The 25320-nt window shown below is 37.6% G+C and overlaps 1 long non-coding RNA gene and 1 pseudogene across 1 annotated transcript in view; one reads left to right on the top strand and one right to left on the bottom strand.

Annotated features, from left to right (window-relative positions):
* The window catches only part of LOC147825273 (uncharacterized), a 137422-nt gene that overhangs the window by 103491 nt on the left and 8611 nt on the right, over positions 1-25320 (bottom strand). The gene's annotated exons all lie outside the window — the stretch shown is intronic.
* On the top strand, positions 1683-24546 carry LOC101700316 (rhotekin-2-like; annotated as a pseudogene).

Genomic DNA, 25320 nt, shown 5'->3' on the forward strand with positions numbered 1-25320 from the left:
ATGCAGTGCAGTTCAAAAGGCCTTAGTTCAACCCTTAGTACCACATCCCCCCCCCCCAAAAATGTAATGTCCATCATATAACAGATTTTCAACAAATAATTGTTCAATTTCCATTATTTACATTCTTTTTTTCTGTATGTTAATGTTCATTTGATGGTAGCACTTATCAAATATTACATAGGTATATCAAATATAACACACATGAGATATTAGAAAAGATAATATTGTTAAAAAAGAGACTAATATCCACTCCCTGGACAGTTCTGTAGTTCTGTGGGCAGCCTTGAACCAGCCTAGTTTTCTCCTCTTTTTCACTTGTAGTCATTAAAAATAATGGTAGAATGTGATGGAGATGCAATTGCCAGAGATAAAGGCTTCCTGGCCAGGATAGTCCAAGCTTTGTTTCAGTCTCCTCCTAAAAACAAGATGTTGCTCAACAATTTATCCCAGAGTATCCCCTTACCCTGAGGTATAAAACCTAGCTGTGCTGCTTCCTGGTTCCCTTAGCTGCAGTGTAAATTGGGGTACATATGCCAACAAGACCTATTTCACCCCAGACCGAACCTTGAAAGATCAACTCTTACTGAATCCCTTATCTATCTGTAAATAACATACTTATTTTGTTTAATTTACTGTGTGTATTGTGTCTCAGGAAGGCTCAGAAATATTAGTAGCCAGTCTGCAGTGAATCTGTTTCACAAAATTGGCCCAGCAAGCAAGATCCAATCTGATAGGGTCATTCCTCATTGGTAAATAAGGTGAGGTAATAACTTCCACCCAGCACCTTGCCCAGAGCAGCAATGTTTTCCTGGGGGTACAGAGGCTGGACTTGTATCTGGATGTTAAGGGGAAGGAAGGTGGTAATTGGAATATATCACTTCCTGACAGATTCAAATGAGCTGACTGCATTAATTGAGGCAGAATGAAAGGAATATAAAAGTAGAGGAGTGTGTCTCACAATCCCTTAATTGTTGGGCATTTAATGTGATTCTTCATTCTCAGAGCTGGAAAGTCAGAAAATTTAAGTACTCAGACCCTGAGGTGCTTGAGAAGGAAAAAAAAGAGGTTCTCAGAGTGTCTCTGAGGTATCTAAGAAAGGGTAAAGTTTTTCTAAGCAGGCCTTCATGGAGAGATGGGACTCACTACCTACGCAAGCATGGAGAAAGGGAAGCTTTGTTAGTGTGGTTGTTTGATAAAGGAACTTTGCAGACCCCAATATTTTGGGCTAATTGTATAGTTAGGAATGGGGCCAGATGTTCCAGGTGATCATGAGAGGCCATTGGCTCCTGTATCCCAGACAGGTTAAAAGGGGAAAAATTAAAATGGTGACATTTGGTGGTTTTGAGTCTAACAAGCTTGTCTATGGTGTTATTTGCTGATGGCTCTTAGCTGCATGTGAATGGGACCCTTTGAGGCATTCCTGTCTCAGTGATCATATTCCCACTGCTAAGTGCATTATTGGCATTGACATTGTGGCTACTTATAAGGAGAATATTACTGCCACTTGAGTGAGTACACCTCTGCATAGTTCATATTTGACCCACAGCAGTGGGACATATCCATCCCTGCCTGCCACCCAAAATTATATAATTGGTTATTTAAAAAATAGAAAAGCAGTACTACACACTTTGTATGGAGTAACATTTGTTACAAATTAAAATGTTATAATCCACTCCGTCACAATGGTTCAGATCAATTTAGCTAATTTAAAATGTCATCCCAGTCATACTAACAATGGATTATCACAGGTAGAATGTCAAGGCCACTTGGTCATGAAGACACAACAAAGTCCAAGATACAATCAAACAAAATATTATTAACTTTGTCAGCACTACTAATAAAAGGAGGTCCAGTAGTTTGTAGGCCTTTTTGAGTACTGGAAACAATATGATGCCATCTGAGTGTTCTTTTAGCCCTCTTAGTCAAAGTGACAACCAAAGCCACCAACTTTGAATGGAGGCCATTTTCAGCAGCAAGTCTGAGAAAGCATTCATCAAGCCACAGTGCTATGTGATAAATAAGGCAATAGCTTACTGGATGTGTTGCATAAATGTATGTCACTCATACAGGACCAACCATATCCAGCCTTGAGAGAAATTTGTGTCATGTTTTTGGATACCCGATGGAACTTTATTCTGACCAAAGACCATCTTTACCTAAATAAGCAACATGGCAATGGGTGTACTCTCATGGAATACTCTCGTGCATATTCCATGTGCCCTGTCACCTGCAGGCCAATAGAACCATTGAATGATGGAAAAGCTGACTCTCACAGCCACTGTAGCAAGGACCCTAAGACAGACCATTTGTAGAGTGATCCTTTAATCTGACAAAGACAGAACAGATGCTAAAACTGCCTTCCAGTCCAAGGGACATACGGCACTGACATACATGTTGAGAAACATGGAGCTTGGTAGGACTGGAGATCATCCAGGTAGCTACTTGATCAGGCTGTGCTTTAGAATTTCAATCTCATGATCTCCACCATTCTTTTTCCTTTTTCTATTTGAAGTAAGGAAACGGGAAAGAGATATAGGAATGAGGGAGACAGGAGGAAAGGGAGAGGATGGGAAAGGAATGCTTTTATTGTGTATCACAAATTTGCACTAATAAATAAATTTAAAAAGTGAACATCCTAGGAGTAGTTTGCTGTTCAGGCCACCATAGGTTTGCTGTTCATGCAGGGTGCTCTGACTCTAATCTAAATGTGACCTTTGGTGCCTGCCCTCTATGGGATCCCACTAGAATGGAGGACAAGATAAAAGAATATAAAGGTGCTGACCACTCACAGGCCAGAGGAAGGGGCATCTGGGCTGCCATTCCACAGCTGCCAGCCCAGAGGTAGGGGCTTCTGGGCCACTGTCCCACCACTCCCAGTCCAGAAGAAGGGGCTGCTGGGATGCTGTTCCACCACCGCCAGCCCAGAGGAAGGTGCTTCCTGGCCACCTTTCCACTGCTCCCAGCCTAGAGAAGGTGAGCCGTGCAGGGGTCAACAGCACCACCCACCCCTCGCTGAAATGAGAAGACACATAAACAAGTCTCAAAACGAAACTTCCAGATTACCTACAGCAACCCCAAAGGGAAATGAGATGGAACACTCTGAAACTGAACTACCTGGACTCCCTGAACTGGCAACAAAAGAAGATCTGGAAAAAATGACATCAGAAATATTTTCTCAGATAACAGCAGAGATTATGCTAGTAGTGTAAGACATGATTAATAAATCTAGAGAGGACACAGATAAAAAAATAGAGGAGATGAGGAACATGATGGAATCCCAACATAGGAAATAAATGGATTCCATAAAACAGTTGCAAACAGATTTCCAGGAGATCAAAAACTCCACTGAAAGTCTACACAGCAGAATGAGCCCATGTGAGGACAGAATTTCAGATATAGAAGAGTGTGAGACCTAATTAACTCCATTTTAAAGTTTGACTCCATCTTAAAATAAGACAGTGAAGTGCCCTTGACATAAATTCCACTTCACTGAAGTCAACTATTCCCCTAGTCACCTTTGTGCCCATAAAATAATGATAAAATGTCCTTGCTGTGGGACAACAGATAAAAAAAGAGACACAGCTCCTAACTCAATCCTCTTTCTGCCCAGAAAACAGATGCTCCCGGGCCCATTATCTATAGAACATTCTGTCAATGTGCTGATTGTTCCTTTTTCCCATAAATTCTACATGTAGCCACCCCTCAACACCCCCATGCTTGCTAAATATCAACCAATCATGTAACTGCTAAATGGGACATCCCCAAACCTTGTGGTAGCCACAATAAAAACCCTGCTGATTTGGAATTTGGGGCTCTCAATCCTGATCCACTGCATTGGTGACAGTTGAGTGCCCCTGCTCGAGCTTAAATAAACAACCCTCGTGTGTTTACATCGGAATCAGCTCCTTGGTGGTCTTTGGGGACTTCGCGATTTGGACACAACAAGAGAAGATTTCAATTCGTGACCAGGAAAAGAAAAATTGCTTCAAAATTGTAAGGGATCACAAGAAATCAATCCAGCAGCTGCTAGACAATGCAAAGAAGAATAACATAAAACTGATTGGAGTCAACAAAGAAACAAGAGAGTACATATGACATAAAAAATATTGTTCACAGAAGTGATTGCAGAAAGCTTCCCAAGCAGGGTAAAAGAACTTCACATACAGATAAGTGAGGCATATAGGATTCCAAATAGCCTGGATCAAAAAAAAATCCACACATAGGCATATAATTGTTAAGATTCCAGAAACCCAACGAACAAAGTTCTACAAGCAGTTAGAGAAAAGAAACAAATCACATACCAAGGAAAGCCCATCAGAATCACAGTAGACTTCTCAACACAAACCCTCAAGGCAAGAAGAGCTTGGAGTGATGTATTTCAAGCCCTAAAGGAAAACAGCCTCCAACCCAGATTGATGTACCCTACAAAATTATCTTTCAAAATTGACGGAGAAATAAGATACTTGCATGACAAAGAGCACCTTAGGAACTTCATGAATACCAAACCAGCACTCAAAAAAATTTTAGACAATATCTTAAGAACTGATAATGAGGCTCACAACCCCAGGAAGCATAGCAGAATGAGCCCATCAGGTGTGACAAGAAATTCAATGAAAAGGGGGAGAATCCAACAACAAAAAAAAGTTATGACAATGATAACTCAATACATATCAGTTATACTGATCAATGTTAATGGTCTCAATTCACCAATCAAAAGAAATAGACTGGCAGAATGGGTTAAGAGGCAAAATCCAACAATATGTTGCATACAAGAAACACACTTAATTCAAAATGAAACTCATAGGCTGAAAGTTAAGGGTAGAGAACAATACTCCATGTGACATTAACCCGAAAAATCTCAGGAGCACCTATCCTCTTGGCAGATCAAGTAGATTTCAAACCAACAGTGATGAAGAGAGACAAAGAAGTACACTACATCTTTGAGAAGGGAACAATCCAACAGGAAGAGATGACAATCATAAATATCTATGCACCAAACACTAGTGCATCCAACTATATAAAACAAATGCTAGCAGTCATGAAAAGTCATATCGGCACTAATACAATAGTAGTGGGGGACCTCAATACCCCACTGTCACAAATAGATCAACCAGACAAAAAAATAAGTAATGAAATACTAGAACTCAATCAAACTCTTGAACAAATGAACTTAACAGATGTTTATAGAGTGTTCCATCCCACAAAATCAGAATACACATTCTTTTCAGCTGCACATGGGTCATTCTCCAAAATAGACCACATACTCACTCATAGAACATATTTAAGTAAGTGCAAAAGAATTGAATCCCCTGTATATTATCAGACCATAGTGCGATGAAATTGGAGATCCATAGCAAAAGAAACTGGAAAAATTTCATAAACACATGGAATTTGAACAACACACTTCTAAATAACCAATGGGTCACAGAAGAAATTAAAAAGAAATCAGACAGTTCCTTCAATTAAATGACAATGACAATACAACATATTCGAATCTATGGGACATAATGAAAGCACTCTTTTTTCCCCTCTTATGAGGGAATCTTTTTTCCCTTTGATGAGGGAAATTCATAGCAATGAATACACATATTAGGAAAACAGAACGAGCCCAATTAAACAACCTGATGCTGAACTTCAAGCTTCTAGAAAAAGAAGAGCAGGCCAAGCCCAAAGCTTATACAAGGGAGGAAATTATAAAGATCAGAGGAGGAATCAATGCAATGGAGACTAGGAGAATGATACAAAAAAATCAATGAAGCCAAGAATTGGTTCTTTGAAAGAATGAACAAAATTGACAAACCCTTAGCCAACCTTATCAGAAAAAGGAAAGAAAAGGCCCAAATCCATGCAATTAAGAATTAAAAGGGTGAATTACAACAGACCCAGCAGAAATCCAGAGGATCATCAACACCTACTTCAAGAAGCTATATGCCAATAAAATGGAAAACACAGAAGAAATTGAGAGATTCCTAGGTACATATGAATAACCAAAGTTGAACGAAGAAGACCTAAAAATTCTAAACTACCCAATATCAACCAATGAAATAGAAAACATAATTAAAAACTTGCCAAAAAAGAAAAGCCCAGGTGCTGATGGTTTCACTGCTGAATTTTACAAGACATCTAGAGAGGAACTACTCCTACTATTGTTTAAACTCTTCAATGAAATTGAAAGGGAAGCAATAATCCCAAATTCATTCCTGGAAGCAAGCATCACCTTGATTCCCAAAGCAGAGAAAGACCCAACTGAAAACGAGAACTTCAGGCCAATCTCACTAATGAATATAGATGCAGAAATCCTTAATAAGATACTGGCGAATTGAATGCAGAAGATCATCAAGAAGATCATACACCCTGACCAAGTGAGATTCATCCCAGGGATGCAGGGATGGTTCAACATATGCAAATCATTCAATGTAATACACTATTTCAATAGAGCCAAGGACAAAAACCATATGATCATCTCAATAGATGCGGAAAAAGCATTTGACAAAATCCAACATGCATTTATGATAATAACTCTACAAAAAATTGGAATAGATGGTCTCTACCTCAATCTGATAAAAGCCATCTATGAAAAACCAACAGCCAGTATCATACTAAATGGTCAAAAACTGAAATCCTTCACACTTAAATCAGGAACAAGACAAGGATGTCCACTATCACCACTCTTGTTCAATATATTTTTTGGAAACATTAGCCATGGCAATTAGACAAGAGAAATAAATAAAAGAAATAAAGGTAGGAAATGAAGAAGTCAAATTGTCATTATTTGCAGATGACATGATAATCTATATAGAAGACCCCAAGAACTCCACCAAAAGTCTTCTAGACTTAATAACCAAATTCAGTCAAGGAGCTGGATACAAGGTAAACACACAAAAATCAATAGCTTTCCTCTACATAAACAACAGACCCACTGAGAGAGAAATAGGGCAAATAATTCCTTTCACAATAGCATCCAAAAAACTGAAATACCTAGGAATCAACCTAACAAAAGAAATCAAGGACTTCTTCTCTGAAAACTATAGCACTCTAAAAAAAAGATTGAAGATGATATCAGAAAATGGAAGGACATCCCCTGCTCCTGGGTAGGAAGGATCATTATAGTGAAAATGGCCATATTTCCAAAACTGCTATATAGATTCAATGCAATCCCAATTGAAATCCCAGCACCATACTTCACGGACCTTGAGAAAACAATAAAAAAATTCACTGGGAACAAGAAGAGACCCAGAATAGCAAAAGCAATTCTAGGTAACAGAGACATGGGTGGGGGTATCACAACCCCAACTTGAAACTATACTACAAAGCTACTGTGATAAAAACAGTGTGGTATTGGCAAAGTAACAGACCTGAGGACCATTGGCACAGACTATAAGATTCAGAAACAACTGCAGACACACTCAGCCATCTCATCTTTGATAAAGGAGCCAAAAACCCTCACTGGAGGAAAGATAACCTCTTTAATAAATGGAGATGGAAAAATTGGGTTCTAACTTGTCAAAAATTAAAACTAGACCTATATCTCTCATCATGCACTAAACTAAAATCAAAATGGATTAAAGATCTAAATGTTAAAGTAGAAACACTGAACCAGCTTGAACAGAGGTTGGGTAGAACTCTTGAAGACATTGGTGTAGGAAAAGATTTTATGAAAAAAAACTCAGTTGGCAATGAACTACCACAAACAATCTACAAGTGGGATCTCTTCTTATTAAAAAAATCTTCTCCACAGAAAGAGAAACCAAGAGCAGTGTGAAGAGACAACCCACAATGTAGGAAAAGTTCTTCACCTGCTCTTCCTCAGACAAAGGTCTACTATCTCAAATCTATAAAGAATTTTAAAAAATCAGACCTTCCAAATTTAAAGACCCAATCCTAAAATGGGCATCTGAAATGAACAGATATTTGTCAGACAAAGAAGTAGAAATGGCAAATAAACATATGAAAAAATGATGAACATCACTGGTCCTTTGAGAGATGCAAATGAAAACAAGGCTGAGATTCCACCTCACTCCAGAAAGAATAGCTGTTACCATGAAATCAACAATTAACAAATGCTGGTGGGGCTGTGGGGAAAGAACAGCCCTGCTCCACTGCTGGTGGGAGTGTTGACTGGTGCAACCACTGTGGAAATCAATATGAAGATACCTCAAAGGACTAGGACTGGAAGTCCCATTTGACCCTACTATTCCCCTGCTGGGTATCTTCCCCAAAGAATTAAAAGAATCATACCACAGTGATATATGTGTGCCCATGTTCATAGCAGCACAATTTGTAATAGCTAAAACTTGGAAGCAGCCCAGATGCGCATCAACTGGAGACTGGGTAAACAACATGTGGTTTTTTAATTAAATGGAGCACTACTCAGCCATAAAAAATGAGAAATGAGAGACATTTATAGCTAAATGGATGCACATTGAGGCAACAGTCTTTTGTTTTTGTTGTTTTGTTTTGTTTTTGGTACCGGGGATCGAATTCATGTCCTTGTGCTTGCACAGCAGGCGGCGAAACCACTGAGCTAAATCCCCGGGCCATGAGGCAACACTCTTAAGTGAAATAAATAGGACACACGTGTGTAAATGCTGAATAGTTTATCTAGTGTGAGAAACTGAAAGTGTAAATAAGAACTAAAAAGTATAATAGATAATGTGAAATAGGAAGAAAAGGGTCAAAGGGGAAGGTGATGTGGGAGGGGTAGGGGAAAGGAAAGAAGGGAATGGCATTAATATGAGAAGATGGAAAAATGGAAACAAAGTGTTTGTATATAGGGAGGGCTGGAGGTGTTGAAGGGAGGGCAGGGGAAGGGGGAAAAATAAGAACCAAGAGAGATTATGTAAAGGTGCAAATTTCCAATGATGAGTGTTATTATATTGTATACCTAAAAAGTACCAATTATTAAAATGAATAATTGATAATGAGAAATAGGAAGGAAAGGGCCCAAAGGGGTAGGGGAAGTGGGAGGGGTAGGGGAAGTGGGAGGGGTAGGGGAAAGGAAAGAAGGGAAAGGAAATATTATGAAAAATGAAAAAAATGGAAACAAAGTCTTTGTAAATAGGGAAGGGTGGAGGGGTGAAGGGAGGGCTGGGAATGGGGAAAAAGTAAGAACCAAGATACATCATGTACAGGTACAAGTTCCCAGTGAGAAATGTAAATATATTGTATACCTAAAATGTAACAATAAAAGAATTTAGAAATATATGGGACACACGTGTCAATATGGAATAGTTTCTCTAGTGTGAGAAACTGAAAGTGTAAATAAGGATTAAAAGGATTAATAATGAATAATTGATACTCTGAAATAGGAAAAGGTCCAAAGGGGTAGGAGAGGTGGTAGGGGATGGGGAAAGGAAAGAAAGGAGAGGAAAAATTATGAGAAAAGAAAAAAAATGGAAATGAATTCTATGTAAATAGGGAAGGGTGGAGGGGGTGAGGGGCACACAGGTAATGGGGAAAAAATGAAAACCAAGGTTCATGATGTACAGGTACAAGCACCCAATGATAAATGTAAATGTATTGTATACCTAAAATATACCAATATAATAATTTAAGGGGAAAAAAAGAATATAAAGTTCCTAAATTCTTCCTAGCAGCACCAGAGATTCCTAATCCTTCTGGAGAAGGGAATAGAATGAGATTTTCAGACATGTCATGTTTTTACACTGAGGTACAGAAGTGTGGATCAAGCAACAAGGGCAATGGGGGACCACAAATTAATAGCCTCAAGACAGGGACAGACAGACTGTATGACTACATCAGTGCAATCCCTCCTGTCTCTGATAGGTAAGGAACATCTGAGACCCTAGGTGGAATAGTGGGTGGGATGTGTCCATCTGATTTTGCATAAGGAAATGGCAACAGAGGGTTGCAATCATTGTGCCTTCTAAGAATCTGTGAAGCTCCATCAACTGATGGTAATATGAGTTGGATCTATCCCTCCATATACTGGCAATGGTGAACTACACCAGCTTCTCTAATGCCATAGTGTACCAATAGAATTCAATCCCAGAGTCAGTGAGTAAAGAATTGGCACCCACCATGTGAAAAGAGAAGTGCTTTTTCGTGTCTTACCTTATTCTGTAGCAAAATGTCCACAGATGATTAATGTGACCACAACTAACTAAGCATTTGTGCAGCATACTCTTTTGGTCACGTGACAAGAAGTATCTCAGTGGCAGCAACAAAAAACAAGGACTAAGATAGCACTAATGGACTGTATCTTTAAGAAGACTTGGCCAACAAGCACAATTATCACCATGCTTATGAATGGACCACTTAGCAAGCAGGGGAAGAGGTGCTTTGTGTACCCAAGGATAGAGCTTTTCTCTGTTGTAGTCTGGGGATGATCCAAATATGGGATAGGAAACATCAGCCCTGAAAATCTGACAGAGGTGGGATCCTGCACATTGGGCATACTAAGGGTCCCCTAGATATTGCCCCTGAAATGAAATGCACTATTAGACAATGAACCTAAATTTACTAGAGACCTGCCAGTAGGCACGATGACTAGTTTGTGTCCTTACTGAACTCTTTGGCAATATACCAAAGCGTCAGGTCTCATGAGAAATAGAAATGTGTCCCTGAGCATAGCAGACATTGCTTCTTCTACTGCCATTGTCTTGGAAGTTAAGTAGACATTGTTTACTGCTTTCTGGAAGATTGTTTTAGACAACAGAATTGCTTAAGAGTTCTTCTTAGCCCAACCTAGACCATTTTACTGAGAGGTGCTTGCCAACACCTCCTGGTACACCTAGGTAAACATTTTTAGGATGTAGCTCAATGAGAAAGCCCTGAGGTAAACCCCCAATACCGGGGAAAAAAGAATTAGGATTAAAGGTTCCATCTTCCAAATATTTCTAGTTGTTCATTCTACACTCTGGTAGCGTGATGCTGTTTGAATACTATAGACTGTGAGTTCTACAGTACCTGGACTAATATGTACACACTTTCTTCCAAATGATGGCATAGCAGTAGTATTACAATTTCCTTTATTTTGTAGTTCCTTTCCCACATACTTGTCCCTGTCTTATTGTCCACTCTAGACTTTTCAGTTGTTAAAGTTACTCCAAGAAAGTGTGGTAGAAATTTTTCTAGTAGTTCATACATTGAAAAAGATTACTTCTAGGCCTACATCCCAACAATCCCCACATTTTTCAGCAGCACAGTCTCTCTGTTTCACTCTCTCCCTCTCTCTGTCTTTCTCTCCTCTCTCTACCTTTCTACTGTTTATGAATACTTTCTTAAGAAAACTGAAGCTAAATCGCTGAAAGCCTTACTTAAAAACTAGAGACCCAAACGTACACTTGGTTTTAAGAAACAAATAAACAAATGAAAGAAAAATATACTTCCCATTCCTGCTCTAACTATTTCCACCAGATGGCTGAATCCTTTCAAAGAAATGAGAGCTATTTTAAATGATGATTCTATCTTGTACAGATACATCTGGCTTTCTTTTCTCATTCTTGAACCCTCAATTTGAAATGTACGTATGCTATCTAAAAGTTGAAGACACAAGCTTTGATTTCATATAACCATAACTTAAATCCCAACTAGTAGACTTATGAGCTGCATGATTTGGGACAAGTTACTCAACTGCTTCATTCCTCAATGTTTTCCCCTATAATAACAGATGATTTAATAAAAATCCCTTAAATTCTGTATTATTACAAAGAGTTTTAAGGGGACATTATAAGGTATGAAAAAGTACATAATCACTCAACATGATAGTTAATACTGAGCATTTAAAAATTATAACTGTCATTTTCCCTTCCTCCCCATCATCAAAGTATTAAATGCATAGAATCTAACAGAATTAATGTAGATTTTGGAATCAAAGCAGAAATTAGTAGGGTTCTGGGCTTTTACAAGCTGACTCTTACCATGTTTCCTAATATTTAGTGTCTGCATCATGAAATGGTACTAATGATAATATTTACCTTGCAAGATCATTTCAAGAACAAAGATAACCTATTTTAAGGGCCCAGGATGAGCACCTTTTAAAAGGTATCATGTTATTCCTCTTAGTTCTAATAAAGCCTGTTCAATACTTGAGCATACAAATGATTGGACGTACCCCTCAAAAATTCAGTAATGGTTAACTTCTGGGTGTTTTTAAGCAATTTGTGACACTTTGAACACTGACAAAGAATGCTATTGATACCTTCCTGGATATTTTAGGTATGTTGATTCAAAACTTTCTGTAACAAAGTAACCAAACAAAATTATACAGCATGTTTTATACTTGACACTACTAGCCTATGTATGTAAATTTTGGTTATGTGAAGACCTGACTAAAGGGTCATGCCACAAGTCTCCATAGTTTATCTTTTGATTAGAAATTTCTTGTAATCATCTTCCTTGCTTTGGATGTGGTTTGAATGTATTTCCCAATTGTTTATGTGCTGTAAGTGTGGTACAGAGCATGGTGATTTCCAGAGGTGATGAAACCTATAAGAGGTAAGGCTTATTGGGAGATGTTTAGGTCACTGAGGGCACCACCTTTGGAAAGGGTTGATGTAGTTCTCCCTGTGTCCTGAACAGTTTCTGAGAGAGTAGTTATAAAAAAAACTGAGTCTGGCGTCAGAGTTCCTCTGGCTTCCTGTTTCTCCATGTGGTTTTCTGTACATATTCCTACCATTGTTGTGATATCTGCTTTTATGGCCTGACCCGAGCCAGTAAGGAAAGATCTGCCTAATCTTGGACTTTTAGGTTCCAAAACTAGTGGTTAAATAAACTTCTTTTCTAAGTATCCAGACAGGTATTTTATTATAGGAGCAAAAATCAGATCAAGACATCATAACAATTCCTTAACAAATTCAAAGCTACAAACCAAAGCAGTAAAATTTCAAAGTATTACCAAGTTAAATCTGTTAATTAATTGTTTTTTTAAACCTTTTAAATATATTTAGTTCACTCTTTTTAGCTTTGAACAAAGTTACAAAATATCTCATAGAAAGTCTGTGGTCCTACTGCTGGTAGAAAAAAGTAAGCTGGGGTCCCCATGGACCCCAGTAGCCACTGCCCATGCCAGAATGCAGCCATGGTTATGAGCCCCAGAAGATAGAGCAGAAGTGAACAACAGAGAGGGCCTCTCTGAGACTCCTCAATGAAAATTGAATCCCACTGGGAAAGTGAAGAAAATCTCTTCAATAAAAGCACACTGGACCATTGTGGTTGGTAAGTTGGTGGGATCAGCACCTCCCATAGAAACCCAGACTTGCATGGGTGGGAGGACAGCTGGAACCTGCAGTAGAACCCGGTAGAGTTTAATCCTGCAGGAGGTCAGGCACCTCAACTTGGACCTTGCAGCCAGAAATCATCCTGAATCTCAGTAGACTACAGCTGGCTTGCTGAGACTAATCAACTTGGACCAGCACACTGCTGCCCACATTATTTACTGGGACAGCAGACACATATCCTGAGGGAGACTTTTCATTTTGCTTTGTTCTGTTTATATATATTTTTTTCTTTTCTTTTCTCTTTTTCTCTCTCCCTCCTCCTAGCTCTATATTTCTCTCCCTCTTTTTTCCTGTTCCTGTCCTGTTTTGAATTCTCTCTCTCTGTCCTCTCCACTGTCACTATTACAGGAAGGTCATACAATTTCTAGCTTCTCTATTGTTGTCAGTTTGTTCTATACTTGTCTCTGTTCTTTCACTGTCTTTTCCTCTGGTCTTCAACAGATTCCCACAATTTGCCTGATCTTCCTGTGTCCTCTAGCCTCACCTCTAACCTTTCCCTCTCCCTCTGTCTCTCTATCCCTCCCTCCCTAAGCCCTCCTAAATCCTTATCCCAAAGGAAAAATTTGCCATATTGAAGGGTTTACTTACTGCAAATATATTTTGGGTTGGTCCTAGATTTTGATCTTGCTTGCAGCGTTAAAGGTGACAAATTAACTGCTCCCCCAAATTGTCATTTTCTAAGCTGTGTTTGATCCTATTGTTGATACTGATTGTGTTAATTGGGCTAAGGTGTCCTAATTGATCTAATCAGTTGTCCTCCCTGGTGTACAGAAAATGAGATTGCCTAAGAAGCATTAGAGACTCAAAGCCTAAAAAGTCCAGCTATTCTTGGAAGATATCTGTGAAAAGCAATCACTCAAAAGGGGCTCTAAAAGCAAGTAATAAAGATACTCACAATAAGAATATTGATGTATCAACCCAGGAATTAAAGCAAAAAACAGCACCAACAACAGAATTAAAAATGAGAAGACACATTGGCAGGACACAAACCAAGACTTCCAGCTCACCAAAGGAAAATTCTGAGGGTAATGAGGTAGAAAAGTCTGATAATCAACCCCCTGGACATCCTGAACTGATAGCACAGGAAATAACAAAACAGATGAATGAAGCACTAGAAAAATTCAAAACAGAAATAATTTCCCAGATAACTACAGAGATGGTGAGAAGAGTGAAAGATATGATTAGAGATTCTAGAACAGAAACAGATTTTTTAAAATAGATGAGCTAAGGACCATGCTGGAAACCATGAATGCCCAGCATAAGAAAGAAATGGAAATCATTAATGACCAACATAGAAAAGAAATGGAATCCATGAAACAGATTCAAACAGATATACAGGAGATTAAAAACTCCACTGAAAGTATTCACAAAAGATTGAGTGAATGTGAAGATAGATTATCAGATATAGAAGACAGGATTATGGTTAGTGACCATGAAAACAGAGATTTCTTAAAAATAGTAAGGGACCATGAAAAATCAATACAGCAGCTACTAGATGATGCAAAAACAAGAATAACATAAGACTGATAGGAGTCCACAAAAAATCAGGAGAAAGTACAAAAGACAAAACAAAAAAAAACCATTCACAGAAGTAATAGTAGAAAATTTCCCAGACAGAAGTAGAGAATTTGACATACAGATAAGTGAGGCATATAAAACTCCAACTACCCATGATCCAAAAAACATCTACACTTAGATATATAATAGTCAAGATCCCAGAAACACAATAGAAGAAAAAACTCCTACAGGCAGTTAGAGAAAAGAAACAAATCACCGGCAAAGGAAAGCCCATCAGAATCACAGCAGACTTCTCAACAGAAACCCTCAAGTCAAGGAGAGCCTGAAGTCAAGTATTTCAAACCCTAAAAGAAAATAACTTCCAACCTAGACTGTTGTATCCTGCAAAATTATCTGTCAAAATCGATGGGGAAATTGGATACTTCCATGACAAACAACACCTGAGAAATTTCATGAATACCAAACCAGCACTCCAAACAATTCTAAACAATATGCTAGTAAAAGACAATTAAGGTCACAACTCCATGAGGCCCAACAGAGTGAAGCCACCAGGCAAAGTAAGAAACTAAAGGGAAAGGGGGAAAAATAAAAAATAAAAGAGCCAACAACAGTAAAACATCATGACAAGGATGAGTCAATATTTACCAATTATAACCATCAATGTTAATGGCCTCAATTCCCTAATCAAAAGAAATAGACTGGCAAATGGATTAAGAAGCAACATCCAACAATATGCTGTATACAAGAAACATACCTAATTCAAAAGGAAATTCATAGACTGAAAGTAAAAGGATGTAAAACAGTTCTCTATGCAACAGGAACCCGGAAAAAAGCAGAGGTAGCAATCTTATTTGCAGACAAAGTAGATTTTATAACAAAACTAATTAAGAGAGACAAAAATCGTCACTACATCCTTGTGAAGGGAACAATCCAAGAGGAAGAGATGACAATCCTAAATATATATGCACCAAATACAAATGCCCCCAACTATACAAAACAAATATTAATGGACATCAAAAACCAAATAAGTGCTAATACAATGGTAGTGGGGGACCTCAATACCCCACTATCACAAATAGACATAGACAAAAAATTAACATTGAAATTCTAGAACTGAACCAATCTATTGAACAAATGGACTTAATAGATGTTTACAGTGTTCCACCCCACAAAATCAGAATACACATTCTGATTGGCTGTACAAGGGTCATTCTCCAAACTAGACCACATGCTAGGTCATAGGAAGTAAGTGTAAAAAAATTGAAGTTACCCTCTGTATATTATCAGACCATAGTGCAATAAAATTGGAGATAAGTAACATAAGAAACCACAAAACACCTAGAAACACATGGAAATTGAATAACACTCTCCTGAACAACCAATGGGTCACAGAGGAAATTAAAGAAGAAATTGGACAGTTTCTACAAGTAAATGATAATGCCAATACAACATACAGGAATCTATGAGACACAATGAAAACAGTTCTATGAGGGAGATTCCTGACAGTGAATGCCCATACAAGGAAAACAGAGAGAGCTCAAATAAACAACCTAATGCTGAACCTCAAGCTCCTAAAAAAAGAAGAGCAAGACAAAGAAAAAGCTTGTACGAGAGAGGAAATTATCAATATCAGAGCAGAAATCAATGCAATGGAGACTAAGAGAACAATACAAAAAAATCAATGAATCAAAGAGTTGGTTTTTCAAAAAAATAAATAAAATCAATAAATCTTTAGTCAACCTTATCAAAAAAAGGAAAGAAATGGCTCAAATCCCTGCAAAAATTATGAAGTCACAACAGATCCAGCAGAAATTCAGAGGATCATCAATACCTACTTTGAGAACCTGTACTCTAATAAAATGGAAAACACAAAAGAAATGGGACAGATTCCTAGATACATATGCATTATCAAAGTTAAAAGAAAAAGATATAAAAAGTCTAAGCAGCCCAATTACAGTCAGTGAAATTGAAAACATAATTAAAATGTTATCAACAAAGAAAAGCCCAGGTCCTCATGGTTTCATTGCTGGCTTCTACAAGACATTTAGAGAAGAATTATCACCATTACTCCTTAAGCTCTTCATTGAGATTGAAAGGAAAGCAAGACTTCCAAATTCATTCCTGGAAGCAAGTGTTACTTTGATTCCAAAACCAGGGAAAGACCCAAGCAAAACAGAAAACTACAGGCCAATCTCACTAGTGAACATAGAGGCAAAAATCCTCAACAAGATACTGGCAAAAAGAACATAGAGGGTCATCAAGAAGATCATACACCCTGACCAAGTTGGATTTATCCCAGGGATGCAAGGATGGTTCAACATTCATATATCAATAAATATAATATATTATATTAACAGAGTCAAGGACAAAAACCATATGATCATCTCAATAGATGAAGAAAAAGCATTCAACAAAATCCAACAGCAATTCATGATAAAAACCCTACAGAAAATTGGAATACAAGGTGTTTATCTCAACCTGATTAAGGCTATCTATGAAAAGCCAACAGCCAACATCATACTAAATGGTCAAAAACTGAAAAATTTCACACAAAAATCAGGAACAAGACAAAGATGTTCACTGTCACTACTCCTGTTCAACAAAGTTTTGGAAACATTAGCCACACCAATTAGAAAAGTAAAAGAAATAAAAGGAATAGAGATAGGAAAGGAAGAAGTTAAACTGTCATTATTTGCTGATGATATGATACTTTACATAGAGGACTCAAAAAATTCTGCCAAAAGAATTCTAGACTTAATGGACAGATTGATTAGAGTAGCTGGATAAAAGGTATACATTCAAAAATCAATAGCCTTCTTGTACACAAGTAACAGACTCACTGAGAGAGAAACTAGGGAAACAATTCCTTTCACAATAGCATCAAAAAAATGAAATATCTGGGACTCAATCTAATGAAGGAAGCAAAAGACCTCTACACTGAAAACTACAGCACTTTTAAAAAACAGATCAAAGAGGATATAAGAAAATGAAAAGACATCCCTTGTTCCTGGGTAGGAAGAACAAATATAGTGAAAATGGCCATGCTTCCAAAACTCGTATATAGATTTAATGCAATGCCCACTGAAATCCCAACAACATAGTTCACAGAGCTAGAGAAAAAAATCCAAATATACATTTGGAACAAGAAGAGACCTAGAATAGCAAAAGCAATTCTAGGCGATAGAGACATGGCAGGGGGTATCACAATCCCCACTTGAAACTATACTACAAAGCCACTGTGATTAAAAAAAAAAAAAAAAAAAAAAACAGCATAGTACTGGCAAAGAAACAGACCTGAGAATCAATGGAACAGATTAGAAGATGGAGAAACAACTCCAGACATACTCAGGTACCTCATCTTAGACAAAGGACTCAACCACCTTCACTGGAGGAAAGATAACCTCTTTTAATAAATGGTGTTGGAAAAACTGGATTTCAACTTGGCAAAATTTAAAACTAGGCCCATATTTATCACCATGCACAAAACTACAATCAAAGTGGATTAAAGATCTAAATATTAAAACAGAAACACTAAACCTCCTGGAAGATAAGTTAGGTAGAACTCTGGAAGACATTGGCATTGGAAAAGACTTTATGAACAAAACCTCAGTCACACTTTAACTAGCGCAAAGAATTGACAAGTGTGATCTCATCTTATTTAAAAGCTTCTGCACTGCAAGAGAAACAACCAACAGAGCTAAGAGACAACCTACAATGTGAGAAAAATTTTTTATCAGCTATACCTCAGAAAAGGACTACTATCTAGAATATATAAAGAACTGAAAAAAATCAGACTCGCCAAATATGAAGACTCAATTCAAAAATGGGCATCTGAAATGAACAGGCATTTCTCAGACAAACAAGTAAAAGCAGCAAATAAACATATGAAAAAAATGCTCAGCATCACTGGTTATATGAGAGATGGGGATGAAAATAACACTAAGATTTCACCTCATCCCAGAAAGAAGGGCTGCTATCAAGAAATCAACAAATAACAAATGTTGGCGGAGTTGCGGGGAGAAAGGAACCCTTCTCCATTGTTGGTGGGAGTGCAGTCTGGTGCAACCACTATGGAAATCAGTATGGAGATGCCTCAAAGAACTAGGACTAGAGGTCACATTTGACCCAGCTAACCCTCTGCTGAGTATCTTACCAAAAGAATTAAAAGAATCATACCACAGCATTGTATATGCACCCATGTTTATAGCTGCACAGTTTGTAATAGCTAAAGCTTGGAAACAGCCCAAGTTCCCATCAACTGGAAACTGGATAAAGAAAATGTGGGGTTATTTTAATAAAATGGAGCACTACTCAGCCAAAAAGAATGACAAGCTAGAAACATTTATAAATAAATGGATGCACATTGAGGCCATATTCTTAAGTGAAATAAATAGGACACGTGTAAATACCAAATAGTTTCTCTGGTGTGAGAAACTGAAAATGTAAATAAGGATTAAAATGGATAATTGATGATGTGAAATAGGAAGAAAAGGTAAAAACAGGTAGGGGAAATGAGTGGGGTAGGGAAAAGTAAAGAATGGAAAGGAAAAATTATGAGAAAAGGAAAAAATGGAAACAAAGTCTTCGTAAATAGGGAAGGTTGGAGGGGGTGAAGGGAGGGCATGGAATAGGGAAAAAATAAGAACCAAGATACATCATGTAAAGGTACAAGTTCTCAATGATAAATGTAAATGTATTCTATACCTAAAAGGTACCAATAAAAGAATTTAAGGAAAAAAAAGAAAAAAGTAAGCTACATTTTAGTGTTAAAATTTATAATCTTCACAGAGCTAGAGAAAAAAATCCAAAAATTCATTTCTAACCAGAAGAGACCTAGAATAGCAAAAGCAATTCTAAGCAACAGAGACATAACAGGGGGTATCACAATCCCCAACTTGAAACTATAATACAGAGAAACTGTGATAAAAGCAGCATGGTACTGGCAACGAAATGGACCTGAGGATCAGTGGAATAGATCAGAAGATACAGAAAAAACTCCAGCCATACTCAGCTACCTCATCTTTGACAAAGGAGCCAACCATCCTCACTGGAGGAAAGATCGCCTCTTTAATAAATGGTGTTGGAAAAACTGGATTTCAACTTGCCAAAGATTAAAACTAGACCCCTATCTCTCACCTAGCACTAAACTAAAATTGAAGTGGATTAAATATCTAAATATTAAAACAGAAACACTAAACTTGCTGGAAGATGACTTTGGTAGAACTCTCGCAGACATTATAGGAAAAGATTTTATGAACAAATCCTCAGTAGCACAGGAACTAGCACAAAGAATCAACAACTGGGATCTTATTTTATTAAAAGCTTCTGTACTGCAAGAGAAACCACCAAAAGAGCGAAGTAATGACCTACAATGTGGGAAAAAATTTTTACCAGCTGTTCCTCAGACAAAGGTCTACTATCGAGAATGTATAAAGAGGAGCCAGGCATTTAGTTCAGTGGTTCTTCCACCTGCCTCCCAAGTGCAACTTCCCTAGTTTGATCCCTGGTGTCAAAAAAAACCCCAAAAAAAACAGATATATCTCAAAAATTCAGACCCCCCAAATTCAAAGACCCCATTCAAAAATGGGCATCTGAAAAGAACAGACATTTCTCAGACAAAGAAGTAAAAGGAGCAAATAAACATGAAAAAATGTTCAACATCACTGGTCATTTGAGAGATACAAATGGAAACAACACTGAGATTTCACCTCACCCTAGAAAGAATGGCTGCTATCAAGAAATCAACCAATAACAAACATTGGCAGGATTGTGGGGAGAAAGGAATCCTTCTCCATTGTTGGTGGGAGTACAGACTGGTGCAACCACTGTGGAAATCAGTATGGAGATGCCTCAAAGAACCAGGACTAGAGGTCCCATTTGACCCAGCTATCCCTCTGTTGGGTATCCTTCCAAAAGAATTAAAAGAATCATACCACAGTGATATATGCACACCCATGTTTATAGCAGCACAGTTTGCAATTTCTAAAACTTGGATATAGCCCAAATTCCCATCAACTGGAGACTGGATAAAGAAGATGTGGGGTTTTTTTTTGGGGGGGGGGGGTTGTGTGTGTTTTTCCCCCATTAAGTTTAATGGTACATTTTACATATAAAATACATTTACATACATCATTGGGATCTTGTACCATTACAAGAGTATCTTGGTTCTTATTTTTTTCCCCTTCCCTTGCCCTCCCTTCACCTCCTCCACTCTTCCCTATTTGCAAAGACTTTGTTTCCATTTTTTTCCTTTTCTCATATTTTTTCTTTTCCCTTTTTTCCTTTCCCCTACCATTCCCACTTCCCCTGCTCCTTTAGACCTTTTCTTCCTGCTACACAATATCAATTTTCCTTTTTTAAAATTACAATTTCAAGATCTAGGAGACATTACCACAGATTTTACAGAATTTAAAAGGATATAGAAAGGATATTACATAAATCTTTTTTGAAATAAATTTGAGAACTTCTAAGAAGTACCTTGGAAGACAAATTAATGAAACTAACTCTGGAGGAAATATAAAATTTGAATAGCACCTATTAAAGAAAGTATATTCCTAGCTTGAAAACCTACCTATATGACAGCGTCAGGCTCGTATACATTTAACTGATAAATTATATCAAACATTTAAAGCAGAAAAAAAAGGAACACTTCTCCCCTCATTTTAGGAAATCAACATTGTGCTAATCCTAAAACTGGATAAACATAATAGAAAGGGGCCAGGGATTTAGCTCAGTGGTTTCACTGCCTGCTATGCAAGCACAAGGACCTGAGTTCGATCCCCGATACCAAAAAAAAAAAAAAAAAAAAAGATAATAGAAAAAAAAGTATGAACATAGATAGAAATTTGTTTAACAAAACAAACTCTTAGAAGTCAGATCTGGCAGTATATAGAAAGTGGTTTTATTATAGGAATGGCAGTGTTGGTTCAGCATGGGAAGATCCACCCCCAAAAGTCATCATTTTAACAGAGGAAAGGAAAAAGCCATATGATCCTGTCACTAGTTGGAGAAAAAGTATTGGGCTAAATTCCACAGCTGTTCATGGTAAAAGCTATCAGGAGACTAGAAAGTAGAACAGAACCTTCTCAACAGATTAAAGACATGTACTCCATACTTCCAGCGAGAATGCCTTATATGATTGGAGAAGATGCAATGCTTTCTCCTTAAGGTGGGGAACAAGGGCAGATATGCTTACTCTTTATCTGTCCATTAAACTTTGAAACATAGGTCTAAACCAAAATAGTCTGGCAGTAAAATGACACAATTAGGATAGGATTGGCATGGCAGAAGCAAAATCTTTATATGTAGATGAAATGATCATCTACAGAGAAAATACTAAGAAATCTCTAGGAGCCCCTAGAACTTGTATTTGAATTTAGCAGGATTAGAAAACACAAGGTATATATAAAAATTCAGGTCTATGTATACTTGCTATAAATGAAGAATTGGATATTGAAATTTAAAAGTTATGTAAGAGTACAAAAGACCTAGAAAAGTGTAAAGAAAAAGAAAAAAAAAACAGTGTTAGAAGATGTTTAGTAGCTAACTTTACGACTTCTTCTAAAGCTACAGTAATCAAGGCAAGATATGTGTTTTTTTGTTGTTGTTTATAAATTGGAACAGTACTCAGCCACAATGAATGAGAAGCTATCAGAGTGGCCCTTTGCTTGTGTGAGCGTGCTGGCCCTGGGGCCTGGTCCCTCTGCAACTGGCACTTGGCACTAGCAGGCGGTTGCCGTCCTAGCTACAGCCGGGGCCGGGCTTTTCAAATTTCTTTGAGGAGACTGGCGATGGCCTGTGACCTTTGGCGCTGGAGATGGAGGGATAGCCGCAATGAGAGCACAAGCTGGGCTAGGTGGATCTTTCAGCCCAGCAGGACTGCAGCATTCAAGAGAAAATAGACTTAGAAATTCGAATTGGAGATGGAATATGCAAACTCCTTTCCCTGAACACTCAGAAGGACTAACTTTTACATGCAGCTAAGAATCTCATGGTGTCCAATGCTCGAATAATGGCTTACACATCCAAGCTACAGAAATTAGAAGAGCAGATTGCAAATCAAACTGGACAATGAAAACAACTCTTGAACCAGAGTACTTTTGGGGTTCTTCCTTTCAGCTCCCCAGGAACTAGTGCCCTAATAACTGCCAGGTCTTAATCCCCAGCTCCTTTTCTGGAAGTAGAGTGGAATATTAACCCATGGATACCTCTTACTTGGTGATATGAATTTTGAAAATAAAGAACAAACAGCATGTAAAGGAAAGATTGCCATATCAGATATTCGAATACCGCTAATGTGGAAAGACTCTGATCACTTCTGTAATAAAGAATGATCAGAGTGCTATGCCATTTTTTGTCTATTCAAAATGGGAGCTGAAGTTTTTGATATGGACATGCGTATTGTGGATAAAACAATTACAGATAAATGTTTTGAAAATGTAATGATGTTTAATGAGGTGGGGCCAGACTTTAAAACAAAGGTGGAAGTGTATAGTTGCTGTACAGAAGAATCTTCTATAACCAACACACCAAAAAAGCTAACTAAGAAACTGAAGACATCTATAAGTAAAGCTACAGAAAAGAAAATAAACTCAGTGCTTCAAGACAAGAATCCTGAAACATGCCTATTCTTTAGTTCTACTGTTTCTGGTGCAAAGCACCATTTGCTAGCTCATACTACCCTAACCTTGGAAAGTGCTGAGGATAGCTTCAAGACTCATAATCTGTTTATTAATGGAAATGAGGTGTCTTCATTTTGCCTTCCCTTGTATGGCAACATGTGCTGCCGATTAGTTGCTCAGCCAGCTTGCATGGCTAAGGATGCATTTGCAGGATTTCTTAAGCAACAGCTAATGATAGAGGGTTTAACTGTTTGAAGAAGGCTGTATTGTGTTTTGAGAGGGGATAAACTCTATAGCTTTTATAGTCCAGAAGAAATTGAAGCTAAAGTGGAACCAACCTTGACAGTGCCCATTAATAAGGAAACCAGAATTCGGGCAATGGAAAAAGATGCCAAGAAAAGAATCCATAATTTCTCTGTCACTAACCATCTTGCTGGACAAGCTACAACTCATATTTTTGCAGTTGACAGTAAAGCACATCTTCAGCAGTGGATGGAAGCTTTCTGGCAACATTTCTTTGATTTTACCCAATGGAAGCATTGTTGTAAAGAACTTATGAAAATTGAGATTATGTCACCACGGAAACCACCTTTGTTTTTGACAAAAGAGGCAACCTCAGTCTATCATGATATGAGCATTGATTCAGCTGTGAAACTTGAAAATTTAACTGACATAATACAAAAAAAACTGAAGAAGCAAATAGTTTGTTATCGGTCAGGATGAAAAGGTCTCACCACCTCCTTGGGGCTCAATATTTGATGGTAATCGTAAAATGGTTATCCAGAAAAAGGTATTGTCCCCTTCAGGAGAGCAATTACATGACAGGAAAAGGAAAAAAGATATGAGCTCCCCTTCCTCCTCCTGATAAACCTCCATTCAGCTTAAAAGCACAGAGCAACACAGATCAGTTGGTTAAGGACAACTGGGGAAATGCAAGTACATCACAGTCCTTGCCTTTGGATACCAGACTATCAACCCTGATGCATCACTTACAGAAGCCAATTGCTGTTCCTCAAAAACTTCTTCCTGCCAGGAAAAATAGTTTAACTGATGGTGAGCGCACAGACACTAAATCCAATCTTGAAGCTAAGCCAGTGTCAGCCCCAAGGCAGAAATCCATCAAAGACATTTTGGATCCTAGATCATGGTTGCAGGCACAAGTATAGAAAACCCTTACTGTATAAAACATTGAACAGAATGTAACTGTGAGGGTTAATTGATAGGCATTGCTAATGTAGTAATGTTATATAATTTTATAGGTAAATATAGTAGTGATTTACAAAAATAATAAGCTATTAGATATAGAAAAATTTTTATAATGAAGAAATAGAGTTTTCTTTTATTTCTTATTTTCAGAATGTAAGTGGTTTTCCCCATAGTTTATAAGAGGCAGTTTCTAGACGATATCCTAATTGCTGGAAGGGTTAATTTATTCCTAAATTAGTACCAAGCAGTGAATAAGCACTAGGCAGAAGAAAGCATTAATATTTCTTTTGGGGAGAGACTGTCTAGTAATTTAAAATGTGTTAAATATGAGCCATATTCTCATTGTAAGATTTTAAATACTAATGGAATGTTTCAAAGGTTTTATTCAAACCACAAATTATGGAATCCACCCAAGAAAATTTTCTTCTTAACATTCTGGAATTCTCATCTAATGGTTCACTGGCTCTCATCTATTGTTTAACTCACTAGTTTATAGTCTTGACCTTTTAAATTCCTGGGATAAATTTTGGAACATTAAATTATTTGTCTTTAAAGGGAAAAAAAGAATGAGAAGATAGAGATATTTATAGCTAAATGGATGCACATTGAGACCATACTCTTAAGTGAAATAAATAGGACACAATTTCTCTCAAGTGAAAAACTAAAACTGTAAATATGGTTCAAATGGCATAATTGATAATGTGAAATAGGAAGTAAAGGTCTAAAGGAGTAGG

Source organism: Heterocephalus glaber, unplaced genomic scaffold, assembly GCF_053883595.1.
Source record: "Heterocephalus glaber isolate CG9 unplaced genomic scaffold, H.glaber_assembly_v1.0 deba00001504, whole genome shotgun sequence".
In the NCBI taxonomy this organism is placed as follows: domain Eukaryota; kingdom Metazoa; phylum Chordata; class Mammalia; order Rodentia; family Bathyergidae; genus Heterocephalus; species Heterocephalus glaber.